The sequence below is a fragment of the Akebia trifoliata genome, chromosome 6 (genome assembly GCF_017979445.1).
Source record: "Akebia trifoliata isolate Shusen 1 chromosome 6, ASM1797944v1, whole genome shotgun sequence".
In the NCBI taxonomy this organism is placed as follows: domain Eukaryota; kingdom Viridiplantae; phylum Streptophyta; class Magnoliopsida; order Ranunculales; family Lardizabalaceae; genus Akebia; species Akebia trifoliata.
The window spans coordinates 11,248,342-11,268,168 of NC_141380.1; positions in this window are offsets into that span (position 1 = coordinate 11,248,342).

Sequence of the window (19,827 nt, forward strand, 5' to 3'; positions counted from 1 at the left end):
TTTCTTTTTTAAATTAATTCTAAACAAGGAAGACTAGAGGGTTGAGATATTATTTTTATTTTATTTTTTTCAACATGGTTATCTCTCATATATGAAGAGAGTGCTACAACGAGCTACATGAAATTCACTTTACAGAGGATTCGTTCCCCTGTACTCAGCTTACTTGTAGTAGTATGATTTTAAAACTCATATGAGATAGATGTGGGGTTCATTTCTGTCACACCTTGAGGTAAGGACACGTGACTTGCCTGGGCCCACAACTCTAAGCTTGAACTCAGGCACTTTGACTTGGGGAAATGTGCAAATGGTTTGGGAGTCAAAGTTCTAGGGGTCAACACAATGAATCAGCCCCGAATAGTCAAAAAAATTAAGCAGAACAAAGAGAGATAAGGCAAGATAAAAGTCGAGAACAAATGGTATTAAAAGACAACCATTGATGAGACATGGGAGCGGAACCCAAGAGAGTACCCAACTATGCTAGTTAGCTCATGACCTACTCAACTTATATACTTGGGCAAGTCATGTGGTGACACTTGTCTGGATTTGGGGCCGTAAGACCCCCACTCAAAGTAAGGCAAAGGGTTCAGATTTTATACACTAAGACAAACTTAGCACAAATCATCCCTATGAAATCCATTATTCATCATCTTCTCCAACTATCTACATTCAAAATTTCTACCTTACCATTATTTCAATCTCTAACTTGATCCTCGAAGAATAATTGACAGGCACCACACCGAGGCCTCATCTTTCTCCACTCATGTCACCAGAAGCTCGTATTTGACTTCACCATTTAGAATTGAGGCGTAACATTAAAGAAGCATCAACCGTAATAGAAGATTCAATGAATTAAGATCTTCCATACTTGATGAAGAACAATACACATCTCGAGGAGTAGGGCCTAAAAATTCCTCCACAATAGAGATGACTTAGCAAAATTCATCTCAATTAGACGAGAAGGTCAATGCAAATCATCCATCACGTTAACTTGTTTGATATTTTAAATTAATTAAATTATCTAATATTATCATAATCTATGAAAACTTATCAAAATCAGTTGGGTTTGATTTCTTAAATAAAATAATTAAGTATTTAATGATTTAAATGTGTGTGATCTATATATATTTTATAAAAAATGAGATTTTGTGTCTAACCATCTGATTAATTACTTTTTAATAACTCTTTATGACATATTTGTTATTTCCAACAGGTTTAAGGGCATTTTGATCCTATTGCAATGTAATGAAAAACAAAATAAAAAGATTGTAACACTTTGGAAATAATAAGTAATTGTTATTATTTGAAAAAAAAAAAAAAATCCTACCAATTTTCTAGAAATCTATTTTATTCTTGTGATTCCTTAGGAGAATATCTCCTATCTCATGATTTGAGCTTTTTTTTCCTAACTATTATTATTTTAAAAGCTCCACTATCAAGTTAATATGTCAGCTTCTAATTTATGCCTAGCACATCTGCAAATTAGTAACTGTTGAGTAGACATCAATACTCTTTATTCTTTACTGTTATATTTGAGAGAAGGCCAAGCAGAAGTAGTTGGACACTAAATGCCTCCACTTTTATATTTATTTTGGTTATAAAAAAAAATTGCACTTCCACAACCCCAGTTGATTAATTTTCAAACTTACAAAAATATCATTTTTTTCTATATACAGTTAAAAACCCCTTCAATTAATATATATAAAATTACAAACAAGCCCTTCTGATTCATGTGAGTTTACACATGTCTTCTTCTAGTTTTATAAAATAAAAGTGATTTAGATTTTAGACGTGCCCCTCCTTGTTATGGTAAATATTTGCGATACCCCATCTTCTCGAATTGATAATATGCCCATTGACCTTTATATTCTTTGATAGACCGATGAAAATGACCTAAAATGTCCTCATCTTAAACTTCTGGAAAAAAATCCATAATTTTCTTCCCATGACTAGTCATTTTTAACCTCTTAGATAAATATTCTTTGCTCACTTTTTTGATTTTAGGATTCCATTTCATTTAACTTTCAAATCTCAAGAACAATATGAGATTCTCGAGATATAAAAAATGATGAAGTTCTAAGTAGAAAAATCAAGATTAAGACAAGGTTGAAAATGATGGATTGAAGATGAGGTTGAATAAGAATAATTTGTTATAGATGAAAAAGTGATTGAAGGTGGTGAAGTGTAGTTGAAGATGAGGGGATTTAATTCATTTTTAGTTAGTTTTCCAAATTGGACCGAGTTCAAGAGAAGCAAGTCATCAATCTGAAAATATAGGGTATCTCAAATATTCACCAAAATGCGGAGGGGAATGTCTAAATCATAATTTTAAAACTTGAAATGCGAGTGGAGTCAAGTCAAAGACTTACAAGTACTTAAATGAGCCAAATAAATATGGGAAATGCTAAGTCTAAGACCTCACGGGGATGTTAGCATTCTCTAATACTTTTGTATTCCAATAATACCTCTATCTATTTTGTCTTTTAGTAAAAATAATAAGGATATATTGGTCTTTTACATAATAAATACTTATTTGCATTGATTGCAAATAAGATATTTTATACTAAAGATTAAATGTTTTTAACATTTATTACGTGAGAGACAAGTATTTACTATGTAATAAGTATTTATTATATAAAGATAATAATATATCATTTTTTTTTCACTAAAAGACAAAATGAGTAGGGGTATTATTGAAAAAATAAAAGTGTTGAAGAATGTTAAATTCTCCAAGAGATCTTGGGCATTAGCATTCCCCAATAAATATATATTAAATCTATAAATAATTAAAATTATTTTTTATTATCATAAAATAAATAAAAGCATTTATTTATTTTTTTATCCTCCACACAAGTATTAAATATAAATATGACTCTAAAACTCTTGTTAAATTTTTATCTATTTTAGTGCATTTTTAAGTCAACTCGGACATGTTTTAGAGTTGACTCAATGATTTCTTCAATTGACTTGATGGGTTTGATTCTATCAAGTTTCAAGGATGTGTCACCTCAAAACCTCATTGAGTCAAGTTGAATCAACCGAGTTTTGCATCAACTCAGTCAGTTTTAAAAGTAGAGTAGTGATAATATGAAGCCCCCTTTGACACACACCCCCTATGCTCTTATCACAGAGTTGTAGATTATTTTCCTCGGGATACATAAGAAAAAGATATATGATTATGTGTATCTCAAGACAAATGATCTACAATTCTGTGATGGGGGTGTATGGAGGCGTGTGTTAGAGGGGGTGTTGAAATATCGTTATACTTAAAACTATGATCTAAGCCACCTAGAGATAAAGAGAATGTGCTTTTTTTTTTCTTAGAAGATAATAAATAAAGGTTGGTTTGATCAAATACCCAACCCCCAACCCCCAACCCCCAAAAATGAATATTTAAGTTACCTATGTGTTTCCAAAGTCATGACTCATGAGATGCCTCCTTTGACCTTGGGCTTTGATGAGTAATGACAAATGACATAAATACCTTCAGTAATCACAACTCTTGATTTTTCTTTTAAAATTTCATCATTTTTTATTTCAAAAATCTTTTACTAACCAGGATTTCAAGGTTGAAGTAGACATAATTTTTGTTAAAGAAGACAGATTTTGTGGGGAAAAAAAAATCAAGAGTTATTGATTACAGTTTGAAGTAGAGGTCGTCATTTTCATTAGTCAATAAGAAAAGACTGAAGTCAAGGGTGACATTTCATTAATTTGAAAACGCTTTAGGGGTATCTAAATATTCACCAAAACGTAGAGGGCCACAAAAATAATATTAAAAAAATTTGATGATTGTGGGATGCGTAGATGAGGAAGCTCGTGCCGTCGCAAGCAATGTCACTTTGTGAAATCGCTTTTCGATGTGTGCGGTTGCCAGCAAGTCAGGCTTTATAGTTTTAGGTTGGTTCTCTCGCCGTTGTTTTTGGATTTTTATGTCGTGAATTTGCTGGCTTCGTACTTGTCTCAACGTTGCACTTGACTTATTAGGGTTAGGGCTTTGTATTTTGTACTTTTATTTTTATTTTTATGGGTTAGTTTCAAAGCTCTTTGCTTTTATAAAGGTTGAAAGTTCCAAACCTTGGTTGTTCAAAGATACATTTAAAAATTATGAAAACGACTTGCTCACTTTATTTATTTTTATAACTTTTCCTCTGTTTCATTTGCATGGATATGACTTTGTTGGATGATCTAAGTGTGTTAATGAATTTTGAATATTTTAAACATCTTGCATATTAAAAGAAGAATTTTCAGTCCTAAACTCCTAAGAAAGATTAAATTCAACAATCCAAATTGCAAGTTTGGTCTTCTAAGTAAAAGAGATAATTGCATTCCCTCGATGGATGGATTGTGGACTATAATTAAATTATGGATATCTCATTTCTTATCATGTGTAGGGAGAATGGAATTTGTTAAATCAATTCTCAACAGTGTGCACATGTATATACTAGAGTTTATCTGTGCATACGACACAAACATCTTCTGATAGAAACATAGAACAAATCAACAAATAAAATGAATTAACTCACTCTATAAGGGAGTTGGTATCCTTAGAAATTGATTTATTTCATTAAATTGCTTAAACTTCCTAGTGCTAATTACATCTTTATATAATAATAAAGAAACAGTCCTAATTGAAAACAAATATCTTAAGATTGTGTATGTTTACCGAGATATATTATCCTACCCTAGGGTTGGATTGGTTGAATATAAGTTTTAGTATTTGTCTCACAATCTAATTTAAATTGTGGGTCCAACATAAGGTTAATGTAATACCAAAAATTGAGAAAATGGAATCCCACTAAAGGCATGGGATTTCACTTTCCCATCGTAACTTCTTTCTCTCCATACTAATTCACCTCAATTGAAAAACACTTTCGTTACTAACATAGTAAGATTTTAAATCTTACTAAGGGTCCTTGGGCCAACATGGATTACCCTTTTGGCAATGCAACACTACACTCTTCTAGCTTTCATGAGAAAACCCAGATTAAAAAATAAAATAAAAAATTAAAATTTGGTTTGAATCCAAGGTGTTGAAAATAGATGGCTATCGAACCCCCAACTTTAAAATTAAAATACAACGGTGAAAACTAACATATATATTTTCAACATTCTTAAAATTATGTCTCTACATCCCTGTGGTATCAGATCATGTTTTTGGAGGTCACAATGTTAGTTCATCCAAAAATATGATTGGATGTGCAAGAAAGGTAGATATTAAAATTTTAAGACTCTAAAAAAGAAGACAAATAAAAATAAATATGTTTTTCACCTTGAATCAAGCATTTTTCCCCCCTAATATGTGGGTTTAATTAATGAAAGATTGAAAATATAAAAAATCGTTTACTTATAAACAAACCATAATTCAAAGAACAATTGCAAGCACTCAATGAAATGATTTTCAAAAATAATGAAAATAAAATATTTTTTTATATTTATAATAGATATTTAATTTTTTGTCTTAAAATTTTATTTTCAATACTTATTTTGGACTAAGTTTTATATAAAATTTAGATATAAATTATTTATTATATCATAATAAACTTGCATTAGCGTCATGCAAACATCATACAAACTAAACCTATGTCAGGATCAATGTTAGATAAACAACATGAAAGCTAATCTATCTTAGGGTTTACCACTAAAGGTCAAGGAAATTTCAATTTAGCGTACTTAAAATAATTTTTATTGTGGCCAAACAAACCGTAAAGGAAATAAATTCTTAATAGACAATAATCTAAATAATATTAATTACCTAAAGATAGGATTCTTAATGGGAAAGAAGCATTATTAATAAAACCTACCTCAAAGAGTAAAATAATTAGGAAAGTGTCCTAACATCCGCTTTAGGATTAGAGAGTGAAAGAGGAAAATAATAAAATTGCATGGGTATTATCAAAAAGTCTTTGAGGTTAAAAGGGTAAAGAGTAAAAATAAATCTTTGGGGTAAAAAGGAAAAAATAATAAGGTTGAAAGGATATTATTAAGGAAGGGGGGAGAAGAAAAGGAAAAAGATTAAAGTTGAAGGGGTAATATTGGAGTAGAAAAGAAGAAAGAGAATAAAGTTAGGGGTATTTTGTAAAAGAGTAGAAGAGAAAATGTAAACCTTGTCTCTGGGATACTTGCTTATAGGGTATAATTTTTTAGACAAAGGGAGTGGGATCCACCGTTGTTTTTTATTATATATGTAGATATGGTGAAATTTTAAGACATAAAACCTTATATACTTGGGTTTAGGAGTCGCCACCATTCAAAAGGTTTAAGGTGTAAATGGACACTATGAAAATATTTTTTAGAAATATGATTTTTTAATAAATAATGACTCAAAATTTAGTTTTCACCTAAAGATAAAGGGTAAAAAGATTCGATTGTGAGACAAAGAAGGTGTTAGGCACCTTATCTCACCCACCATGTTAGTAGTAACCAAAGATTTGTCTAAAATAAAATTAAAATAAATCTTTTATTCTTTTTAGAGTTTAGAAATGTAGTAGAGTATTCACAAATCAAATGGATTATAGTTCGGTCTCTTAATTTAGCAAATGGGGCTCAATAAGCAATTCATATAAAAAAAAAGTACATGCTTGCTAAAATTTTTGTGAGCTTGAGGTTTTAGCGTGAATATAGCTAGATTTCTCCTTAGGAATGAATTGCGTAAATATATATTCCATTGGAAATATGTTTTTTGTTGGTTAAGCTCTAGGGATACATCAAAGGGTTGGATGGATCCATTTAAGCGCCTTTATCTTATGCATGGAAATGTGTCCTCTAGGGATTATTTTCAGTGGACTTAAAGTTTTGAGAGTAAATCTAGAGAGACTCACTCTTTTGACTCTTAGTCACTTTAAAACTGAAAAGAGAAGTGTATACAAGTGTGTATGCATGCTATTGTTTAAAAATGAACTTATTCATAGACTTAGAAAATGGAGATTATTTCACATGGTAAAGGTTTACTCTCTCTTCTTTATGCCATTAAAGCAAATAAACTAAACTTAGAACTTAAAGGAAATGCTTGGAACTTAAAAAAACTAAAAACAACTTGTTATTGATACTAAAACACTCTCTAAGAGCTTATTATGGATTTAAAAAAGAAATATAGTTTCATACGATGAAGACTTATTCTCCTCAATCTAATACCTTTGAAAAAAAGAACTATATTACATTGTAGGAAAATTAAATGTGTATAAAACAAAGAAGAGAGGAAGGTCGAAGGGAGATTGGGGGTACAATAAGCACAAAACCAAAAAATAGGGTGTTCACCCCATGTTGATCTTCTTTCCTCATTTTTTCTTTTCTTCTTTCTTGTTATAGACTCTGAAGTTGGTTGGAAAAATAAATGGACAAAAATTTAGTGCTTTGGGAAACTTCTAAGAAGTAATTTTGACATAATTTTGGTATTCCAAAACCTTTGTCTCTCATTTGCTTTGAATAAGTTTTTCTATTTATAGATTGTTTGGGAAACCCTTAAGGACAAAAGAGTCAAATTCTCCTCAAGTACACAATATTCCTAAGAATACCTCCATAAACAACCCTTGATCCCTTTCATATCTTTGTCCTTGACGATCATTCTCATGTTTTTAAGTCTTAGTAACCAAGACCATCAAAGGGTAAATGAATAAAAGTACATGAAATTATAAAGAATTCTTTTTTTTTCGGGGGGAGGGGGGATAAAAGGGTTATGGTTCCTTGATTTTGATCAATTTACTTTGAACTTGAGAAAAAAAACTTTGAAATGTGAGAAGGGTGAGGGGCTTGTTGATTATTAGCCATAAAGCAAGTCTCAACAAAATATGGGCATGATCGTAATTATATATATATATTTTTAATGAGAACCAATGGTGACCAAAATCAAAATTGAGAGAATGAGCATAATTACTTTAAGACCATGGCGTGTGGTGTCGAATGAGGATAAAACAAGGCCAATGAGGTAAAAAAGCTTGTAGTCCCAAAAATAAGAGGAATTAATGGGGTGTGGGGTAGAATGGACAAGGGTAAAAATTGAGAGGTTTGACAAATTACCTTGGACCCAAGGATAAAGTGCATAAGTGAGGTTAAAATAGGGTTAAAGTCATAAAATGGCTTATGGTCTCAAGAGAAATAAGGCTTAATGGGGTAAAAAAGTGAAATAGTTCCCCCAAAGGTTTTGTATTGTCTGTAGGTAATGTGAGGTGATGAGAGAAATTATGTTTTCTATAAGTGAGATGTAGACAGGCTGTAAAACCCCGAGTTTTTAGTTTGTATCTCGAGAAAATAAAAAATAGAAATTTGATAAAATCTTGAAAGTGGGACTTAGGGGTAAAACTTTAGGATGTTTCTGATCATTTTTATTGGAATCTGACCTCACCATTGGATTCAAAATGATTGAAAAACATACTTTAGCTTGTAAACACGCTCAAATGTGAGTTTGAACATAAAAGTTGCAAGATCCTCGATACCGATTCGGACCGGGATAAAATAGTGACTTGTTGCTAGAGTAAGAATTGTTAAGATTCGATCATACCATTGGGTTCGTAACAAAAAATTATTGGAATGTAGAATATTTATTTGTCATTTTTGGAGATCAGAAAGTCGAATTATCGTCAAAAATGAAAATGACGTCAATTTTAGGGGTCACCTCAGGCCAAAAATGTAAATTTTTGTTAGAGATAGAATTTGTAGAAATTGACTACACCATTGGATCCAGAACGAAAAATTAGGTGAAATAGAGTATTCATCTGTCAGTTTTGGAGTCTGGATGGTCAAATTATTGTCGATCAAAATAATTGAAAAATACCGATTTTGTCCCAAATTTTTATATAAATAAAATTTTAATTTTTTTCTTTTCACTTTGTCTTCTCTAACCCGTCCAACAGCAACCCATTTAAAAAAAAAATTATTTTTTCTTCGATTTTTCACCTCAGATTCCTCGCAAACGGCTCGCCGTCAACCACAGACGCAAAAGGGAGAAACGTCCGCAGCCTCGACATCTACAAGACCCATTCAAATTCCTTTCGTTTTCTCGTCTTTTTCACCCCGTATCGTCAAAAATCAGCTGTACATATATAACGGGAATTTTGAAACTTCGACCTCGGTTTCATCCATTTCGGGGTCAAACTGTCCTCCGTCGTAGAAGGGAGAAAGGACGACGACATCGAGATCTTTGAAACCACCGGACCAGTTTTGAAAATCAATCGTATCGAAGTACGAGTTACCTCGATTTTCGTATCGTTCATCTTGATTTTCGTGCAAGTGTTTCAATTCTTTCGCATAGAGATTGTAATGAACTTTCAATTTTTATTAGTAATCATAGATTGTGAAATTTGCATTTAGGATTTTATCAAAATTTTTTTGATGTATTTCTAAAATATAGAATTCTTTTGTTATTTAAAACTTTACGTTAGAAATTGCATGTTTGATATATTTAATTGTATTTTTTAACAGATTATACGTGGGTAGGGTATTTTAATGGATTATTTCCATCAATTGGGTCTTGTGCATTGCTTGGATCCCGTTTTGATATAAAATTTGTATTATTTTTCAATATTATTGATAAAAATAAATTCTATAGTTGGAAAATGTGATTTAATATTCAATGAACTCATATTGAGTTGATGAATATCAAAAAATGGATATTTTATTGAAGATTGAAAACTGTAAAAATCTGAAAAATTGAAATGGTAAAATGTCAGAGTCACACCCGAGGGGTGATGTCTGCAATTTACGTTGTGTTGTGTGTAGGTTAGTGAACATATATCGAGGAATAATGTTACTGGTTGCATGTTTATTTACTTTCTGTTAGCGCGATGCGCTGTTTATACTTCTGTTCTGTTATTTATTTTAGGCCGTTTGACCACACTTGCATGGTAGGAAACTGGATATTCATTCTCAATCTTGTATTGTTAATTTCTCTTTTATTTTCAAATGAAAGTAATATATATATGTAACTATTTTGTGAGTTATTAAAGAGTTTGTGAATGCCTGAAAGGATAGTTCATCATATCATCCGGAGTGGTGTACTATCTTGGGATTTACGGTAAGGACCACCAAGCTCATACGTGGTATGGGACGCGTATGAGAGTGGAGTCACAACTTGAATCCGGGATATTCCTCTCTATCTTTACCAGTGAACTTGTAATATAAAGGTGGTCGTATACGAATGATTTGTATATTTGAGAATCACATGTACGCCTGATCGACATAGACGAAGATGATTAGTCAGTGAGCAATAACAATCTATAGTAGTCGAACGTTCTGACATATCGAAAAGAGACCCATTGCTTACGGTCACGTCAAACGACCATCCTAAGCCGGATAAATGGTCAACCAAACGTAGTAAATGCAGCGATCGGCCACAAAATCAGGAGCTAAAAACTAGTGAAAAATTGTAACATCATGTCCCGACTGAGAGCGATCCAGTCGTGAATCCCAACTCTGTAATTCCACTACTCCACCATGTGTATTATATATATGTTGCCTTTATTTTAATATAAAAAATAAAATGCAAGTTTGATGTTCCAATTTGATCAATTAGATTTGTATAAAAAGAAAATGCTATACTGAGTACTGTTAGTTGATGTAATATCAATTTTAAAATATTTAGTTGCTCATCTTTAACTATATGTACCAGTTCATCGTAATTTCTTCTGTTAAATGTTGTATATTTTAAAATGATTCAGTATATTTATTCGTTCATGTTAGGAGAGGTTATTGACAGAAATTACTTGTTTCCCTACTGGGTAATCATTGTTACTCATCATTTCCTTCTCTATTTTTTTAATTTCAGATCTGAAGCTTGGCGAGACAGATATAGAGCGCGAGTGAGAATCATCTAATGGGTCAGATAGACAGTCAGAGTTCATCACTTGGTGAGTATTGGGGTTATAGCTCTTAGTGGTGTCAATTTGTCCAAGACTATTATGAATTTTATCTTGAGTGTTAGGACTTCTGTTAGAGTGAGGATGTTTGTATAATTCTGTGTTTTGTTATCCTTCCGTACTCTGATCTATCGTTCGTTATTAGATGTATGTAGGCTTCCGTTATTATTATATTTTGTATATATATATGCAGGATTGTATGTCGTTTATTAGGTGCAGGTTGAACGCCTTGAAATGCTAACATAAATAGAGGAGACCATGCCAAAATTTTGAAGTGTCACCTAATACCTCGAGTTTTGACATGGGGTTTTGTGTTAGTGTTTGGCGGGGCGCCACACAGGCTAAAAAATTGGCCTATCTATACTTAAGATACGGACAAGCCAAATTTGACATGTCTATACTGGCAAGGCATGTAAGCCCCAGTTTCCTTTCTAGTGTGCCTTTGAGCCATTGGTGTAGTATTATTGGGCCAAGCCTTCTTTTGTAAGTTTATTTGAGCTCTCGAGTTCAATCTAGGTGTAGTTATGTGATTTTCAAGTCCGAAAATCGAGGCTACGTGGATTTGGAGTCACCACCATTCTTTTTCGTTTTTTTGAAAAATGTGTGAATGATCAACTAAAATATATTTTTGAAAAATTGACTTTTATAGTAACTCTCATATGGTTCGGCACCAATGTACCTACGATCTAGGTAGGTGAATTGATTAGAGATTGAAAAAGGTGTTAGACACCTCTTTCTCTCTACCTTAGGTGATAACTTCAAATATATGGTCATTTTAAAAAAATAAAAAAAAATAAGAAAAAGTCAAGTAAACGATGATTTGTACCCTTAAACGTAAGGGATTTATATCGACTTTGATCATGAGGATCACCTTATTGAAAGAGATGATCCTTATGCATGTCTTTCCTTAGAAACATTATTTTGAAAAGTATTGGCTTATGGTATGGGTCCACTCTCATGGATTGAAGAGGGCCCAACTACTAGTAGCCTCAAAACGATTTAAGTGGTGTGTGTGAATTCCAAGTAGGGATTAAATATGATAAAGTTTTATTTTAAAACAGGTTTCAACTCTTACATTTTCAACCAAATAGAAGTCTAACCTATCGGAGGTAGGGGGTTAGCATTACATCCTAGGGTTTTCTAAACAAAAATTAAAGAAAGGAGTGGAGAAGATATAAGAGGGATATAGAGGGGGTGGAGAGATGGGGAATTACATAACTTTAAAACACTATCTTATACCCACCTTGAAGCTTGAGTCTTCTTTTTTCTTCTTTTTAGATCCCTTGTGAAAATTTAATGTTTAAGTTTTTTTTTTTTTCTAAGAGAAGAGAATGAGAAGAAGATGTATAGAGTTGACTAGAATTTTTAAGTTTTAGGGAGGCTTGTGAACATGCGATTTTTAAAGGATGGGGTTTTTTCTATAGGGGTTGAGGGTTATTTTTAGGGTTATAATGATCAAGGTTTGAAGATGGGAAAAATGACATGAGGTTTACGCATTGAGTGTTTGGCATTTTGATGTTAAGAATGGGTAAATGTGAAAAATGGTGCAAGTAAGTTGCTTTCTACCCAGAACCATAGATAAAATTCAATTAGGTTGGTTAGATAACCCATACTTTGGTTGAGTGTTGGTTAAGATGAAGGGTGTGAGTATTTGATTAAAAGAATGACTTTTGTAAAGAATTAGGAGATTAGGTTTTGGGATGGTAAATTTAGTGATGACATGTGGCAAATAGTATGGAGATGGGTGGGTTAGGTGAGTTGATTAAAAAGAATGGGTCTTGTGATGAGGGTTTGGATGAAATGATGGGGTTTGGTGATGATAAGTGGTGTGGGTTGAGGTATGGGTTGTGTAACTTTTAGAGTGATGATTGGATTGGGAGATTGATTTTGGGAAGATGATTTTGGTGATGACATGTGGCAATCTTTTGTGAGTATGGGCTTTTGAGGTTTATGGACTTTGATTGGGCTTTTAGGGCACTATTGGGCTTGAGTTTAGTCATAGGTAGGGTATTGGGCTTAGGATTGACTTGGGGTTAGGTTAGGACTTGATCAAGGTTTTGGTTAGGGTTAGATTAGGTTGAGCATATTTAAGAGTTGGAATGGTTTAGGGATTTTGAGGGGAATAGTGATAAGTTAGGGGTGGCTTAGGGGGCATGGATCAAAATGAAAAGTAATGTATTTATTTGCAAGTGCATGAGGAAACTAAAAGCCTTGGGCTTATTTTACTGTAACAAAGGTGAAAAAATTTAAGAAGTGGGCTATTAGGCCCTTAATTGGTAATTTAGCAAAAAATATATTTTTGTGGGCTTTATCGAGGTGGGCCCGTGCAAATTGGGGTGTTTGGAATAAATATATGGATTTTGTTAACTTGTGCCTTAAGATCACACGTTAAAGTGAAATCAATAGACTTTGAAAATTGGATTTTGTACCGAAAATGCCCTTAATTTTTTTTTATAACAAAATACCCTTAGATTCCAATTTTCAAAGTCTATTGATTTCACTTTAACGTGTGCTTTTAGGCCACACGTTAACAAAATCCTATTTATGTTAACGTCTAAGACTTCATGGGGATGTTAGTGTTCTCTACTACATTTACTTTTCAATAATATCATTTCCCATATTTCTTTTTTGTGTGTAAAAGACAAAGGTAGGTTGGTCTTTTATATCATAATAAATATTAATGACATTTTAGACTTTGGATTTAAATGCTTTGTTTGTAGCAAATGCTTTACAATCAATACTAACATAATAAATATATTTATTATGTAAAAGACCAACATACCCTTATCTTTTTCACTAAAAGACAAGGGTACGTTAGGGTATTAATGAAAAGTAAATGTGGTGGAGAATGCTAATGTCCCCATGAGATCTTGGACATTAACATTCTCCATCTATATATACGAGTCATGCTAAATTGATTAAAAAAGATACTCAAATAAACTCAATTGATGTGGAATGTGTATAAAACCATTATTTTTTTTTCAAGATACACAAGGAAAATATATGGTTCTATGCACATTCCATGTCAATTGAGTGTATTTGAGTATCTTTTTTTTTGAGTCAGTTTAGTATACAAATTAGAGAGCTTATCCATGAAATTCATTTGGGTAGGTTAGGACATAGAGAAGAAAAGAGAACATAAAGTGTGAGTTGGTCTTTAATGTAATTGTTGAAAGTTGAAGGAGATTTGAGTCTCATTGGGATCAAAGATTGCAACAATCTTGTGAGAGTCACAAAGTTGTGTCCTCTTGAAGAGAATATATTATCTTCATCTGCTCCGTTTGTTGGTTCTTCTCAATTGACGTTTTGTTCTGTCAAAGAACTAAGCCAATCTTTCCAGTTTTTTATGGTTGAGAAGTCTACCAACACATCCTTATTAGAGTACTTGTCCCATTTATTTCTTTTGAACTATGGAAACTCTGCAATGCTAAGTTTGATGCACAACCAAAGATAGAGTAGGTTTGGATTTCCTCTAAATCCTACCCTTTTCATTCCTATATATGTTTATCAATCCATCGAAGTTTTCAGTGAGTATTAGAGGGATTGGATTTGCCTTGTCTCGAAGTTGCCCGCTACATCTAAAATGAAACATGATAAGAAATCCCCCATCCTAAACAATACCATGCATAATTCTCATAACACTACTGTGCATAAAGTAAAGTCTTAAGCTTTTTTCTGAGGTTCTGTAGCTAGATTTCAAGGGTTCTCATTTATAGGGGTGTAATAGTCTTGAAGGAGCATGCCCATATTTAATGAGTTGTTTTCAATAAATCTTACTGCTTTCTTCGCCTTGATTCTTAACCTTTTTGCAAACTCTTTTGTGAACCCATTTCACAGCGATAACCTAATCATTGGTCCTGATGTATTTGATCCCTATGAGACTAAAATTTTTCATGAGTTGGGCATAATATGACCGACCCAAAATGGAACACATAATGAGTAGGATCCCAAAAAATCCTTACAACTTGTAGAAGATTCCTGTCAATATTCAATGTTCCAAGGGATAATATGTTTTAAAGTTCATATGCGACAAAGTTATACTTTTCCATGACCATGAATTAGTCAAAAGCCCGGTTGATGTAGAATCATGTAAATGCCATCTAGAAAAGAACTACTTTTTATTACATTATGATAAGAGAAGATCAAGATATTTTAATTGATTCACCTTCAACATATGATTGGAAAAACTGGTTCTAATATGACAACCTTGTGATCTTGTATCCATTGGATTAAATAAGTCGATATGAAAGTTGAGAATGTGTACCCGATTAAATTGAATGTGGGTCGGTTCGACCTAATGGATCTAACTAAATTATTTAAACTATCCCATCTAAAATATTTTAAGCCGATTGGTCGAATTGGTTTTTCCGGTATCTCTTATCAATTAAGTTTCTTGGGTTGGATAGGTATTATAGGTTCAATTTGAGCGGTGTGGATCAGTTCACCCACTTACCTTTTGGTTAGATTGAGAAAATACAAACCGGGAGCACTAATAGTTATTTCGGGTTGTGACTTAATAGGACCACACCTAGATTTTGGACTCTAAGCTCACAACATAATTGAGGCTATGTTAGGACAAAACTTAGGTCACTTTAGCTTAGAACATTGATATACCTCTTAGTTTCACCTGGTTAGATAGTACGTAGTATTCCAGTTTAATATACTTGAAGGTACACGACTGAAGTTGTAGCGTTCGCATGCGTCACCCATAACTTGAGGGACAAGATTGGCTATGTTTCGGTTATGAGGTTATTAAAAGACAAAATAATGCAAACTTCTAATATGCATGCTGCTTGGGGCAATTTCGCAAATCATGAACATGCAAGCATATTAGGCAAAAATCATTACAAAAGATAAAAAAGAAATAGAAAGATAGAGCTAATAAAAAAACTAGTCTAAACCATGGTTCTATTGGGTCAATTGGGTTGACCCAAAGAAAAGTCAATCAATCAGGAAGGTCTTAGATCGGGTCAAGTTTGACTCTAAGTCCCCGGTAGAGTCACTACTAAAAGTGCACTCGAAGATTTGCGCACGACACTTGGATCTTGGTATTTTGGAGTCGTCACCTAATTTAGGTCTAAAAATCATAAAGTGACTCTGAATGGAATTTGGATCAGTCTATGATAGATAATGGGTAAAAGGTCAGATTACGAGCATAAAAAAGTGTTAGGCACTGAGCCCACCCGATCGAGATGATCAGTCTCTATTACGATCAAAGACTATCTTATGATCAACAGGGGGAGACTAATGTCAAATTATAACTAAAAGTCAAGTCTAAAGTCAATGAGAGGCTACGATCAAATTAAGAGTAAACCTAAAGTCCATTGGGGAAGACTAAGGTCAAATTGAGGTCAAACCTACAATCCACTAATAGACTATGGTCAAAGTCAAAGTCACATTAACAATGAATTAAATTAAAAATGAAAGAACATGGAGTCAACTCAAAAAATTTAGAAAAAGAATAAAAGGAAAAAAAGAAAAAAAATTAATTTTGTTGTGTTCGAACCAGAGATAGTTTCTCAATTGCCTGCATACCCCAAATTCTCGGGATTAGACCACACATAGTTCGAAAAAATGTTCGATCTGAGAATTTTATGAAAAATAGTCAAACTCTTCGAGTTGACTTGGCATTTTTGAATTTTGACAAAAAATAATTTTTTTTAAAACGTCTTTTTATTTATTTTTTCTTTTCTAATTAATTTTTTTTTACTTTTTTCTTAAATCTATGATGCATCAAGTTGACTCGATTGAATTTTAAAAATTATTTTCATTATTTTATTAAAAAAAAAAAAAATCTTACCTCGAAAGTTCGATTGCCGTGATTCCTTTAGAAAACTTACCGAACGAGTTAAGCTTGAATGAACACGAAAATCGAAATTGAATCTTAGATTTTTGTCTCAACTTTACAGAAAAATATCTATTGATTGGAAAAGAGTTAGCAGGTATACGATATGTCGTTAAAAAGTTCTTTGTGTCTAATTTCTAATGCAAAAGGCAGTTCGTGAATTGGAATTTAGTAGAAGATATACACGTTTGACTGAAAGATGTTAGACTATTTCAGATTTTATCTTAGATTTTACCTTAATTTGACGGATAAATATGTACCAATTGGAGAAGAGTTAAGGGTCTTATTATATATTGTGGGAAAGCTCTTCGTGTCTAGTTTCTAATGCAAAAAATAATTTTCTAGAGAAAGTTATTTGTGTTTGGTTAAAATACGTTAGATTGTCTGCAAAAAATGTGAATAGAAGTAAGGGGGTGCTTTGACTCAATTATGGGGTTGCTATGGGGTCTGTAAGAGAATGATAAAATCAAAGTTAATGACGAGCTCCTATAGTTGAAGTGAAACCTCTAGGGGTTGTTAATAGTTGAAACGAACTTGTGGGAGGCTTATGGGAGGCTTGTGGTTGCTGTAACAAAAGGGAGGTTGATATGGCTGAACTGAACTCTCTAGGGGAGATTGCTATGGATGAATTGAACTTGTAGAGGGACTTGTGACTGATGTAACGAAAGTGATAGTGGTCTTCTTTCGTAATGGATATGATGGTAACAGAGATTGAAAGTGATGTTTATTGGATTGAAAATCGAAGGTGGGCTAATGTAGGTTAAACGAAGGTAAATTCTATTGTTTTAATGGCGGAAGTTTTGAGGTTGGCTTGAGATAGAGATGAGGATTAGGTTCATTTTAATGATTGAAGATCTGGTTTGTTTTAATGGTAGCAAGGTCTGTGAGGTTTGTTAATGACAACATGACCTTGTTCATTAATGGCAACAAATGTAGTTTGTTAATGGTAGGAAATGTAATTTGTTAAAAATAGTAAGGTCTGGTTTCAATTTGGGAAGAAAATTTGAAGAAAAAGTTTTCATCTTGTTGTTGCCATTTTTCTTTAAATTTTTTTGCGTTGTTCTCGGTCAAATTAGCAATTTGGAGGAGATAGATTTTTATAAATGAAGGGAAGAAAGGTAGAGTTCTATTAGGACTCCTTCTCTTGGCCAAATGGTGTAAGAGAGGTTGAGTTTTAATAGAAGTCCCTCCCTTTTCTTGGTATATTTATTTTTAAGTTCTCTTCATGAGGTGGAACTCTAATTTAGGCGAGACATAAGAGAATGATCCCACACTTTGTATTTAAGTTTTTAGACCTCTCCTTCAATTTGATTGGTTTGTTGATTGAAAGAAATTGAAGAATTGATTTATTGATTGATATGGATCAAAATTTAGTTGAATTTGAGGATTGATTGAATTTAAATTTGATTTTAATTTTTGTATTAAATATTTTGAATTGATTTTAATTATCTCAGATTAAAATTTCGATCTCATCATTCCATGAGGTCGATTTTTGCCAATTCACGTAAAAATACTCATTTGATGTGATAAAAATCATCATTTTATGTGCGTCACTTCGTCATTTTATGTGAAAAAGTCATCATTTCATGTGAATTTTTTTGATTTTCTTAAATGCATGATTTCTAGATTTTCTCAATATATGTGAATATTGTCGAAATTTTATTTTTTAATCTTAAAAGTCATGTTTTCCTAAGAATCGAAGTTTCTAAGTAAAAGTCGAACGTTGAGGGGTAATTTGGTCATTTTTACAAATTTTCATAGATTTTTATTTTTTTTATTTTTATCGATTTTAGTCTTGTAAGACCCGCGATCACATTCCAAGAGTTATGACACTAATTTTGAGGTTTTTCAAAAGTGCGGGACCCATGGGGTGTATTTTCATCATTTTGTTAGTTTTTTTGAATTTTAGTGAACAATTTCATTTGGTCATAATATGATTTATTTTTAGTTTAAATGTCATATTCTTTTAGCGTTGAAAGTTCTCTAGGTCATCAAAATGTATAGCGATCCTAATCGTACATATTTTCTATATCAAATATAAATGTGGATGATCCTAAGCATGCATAATTTCTAAGTTACGTGTCTCAAGGAGAGAGAAAATAGGGAAGAAACTGAGAAAGAAAATGGTAGGACTGGAAATGATCGAATGGTTACCTCTTACAAGCATTGGCTCTTGCATTTATGTTGCGTTTATCATTAGGGATCCACGACAATCGACCGACGAGTTGTCGGATCAGACGATCACATAAATTAGATGTGAAAAATGACATCATCAAAACATACCCGATAATAGCTCGAACTAAGTGTCCCACCCAATTGGGTAGGGAGTTAAATGTGGATTATACTAATTTTCTAGGACAACGTGGCAACGATGACTTGAAAAAGGGCACCACGTTGCATCACTTCAAGGGTTCCATCTGGAGAAACAACATCATGTGACTTGGACAGTGCATATGGACGACATTAAGCAAGATGTGCACCCCCAAGGCATTACCCAAATAGAGGGTTCCATCTAGAGAAACAACATCACATGACTTGGACGACGCATATGGACGACGTCAACGACGAACATGCATCAAGTGGGATGTGTGTCAAGGTGGATGTGCACCCCTAGGGTGTTACTCATATAGAGGAACGAGTTTAAGTGAATTAATCATCTTTGATACCAATAGGGTACTCGAAGGCTAGGGCAGACGTGACACTCGTTTATATGCCCTTTTTAAGACATGTGGATGAATTAAGAGGTGTTTGTACATTGAAATGGATGTTTGGAAGTTTATAAATACCTTGAGAGAATATATTTGTGAGGATAAATTTCGAAATAAAAAGACATTATCCATAATTGTAACCTTTATGTATTTTGACCCAATACAAAAGATGTCTCTCCCATGGGGTCTATTAAATAAGTTTTCCTAGAAATAATTTATCCTAAAGATTCAAGAGCTATTAGATGATATATTTTTAGTAGAAAATCAAGGGGTTTTGGTAAGAGGATGAAGATTTGGGTATTTAGGTCATTTTATTTGTTAGTATTCTAATGTTGATCAAGTTCAATCGATTTGCATATTTAATTAAAAATGTAAGCGGACATTTCATATATATTGAAAAATATGGAGGGGTATGTCTAACTCATCC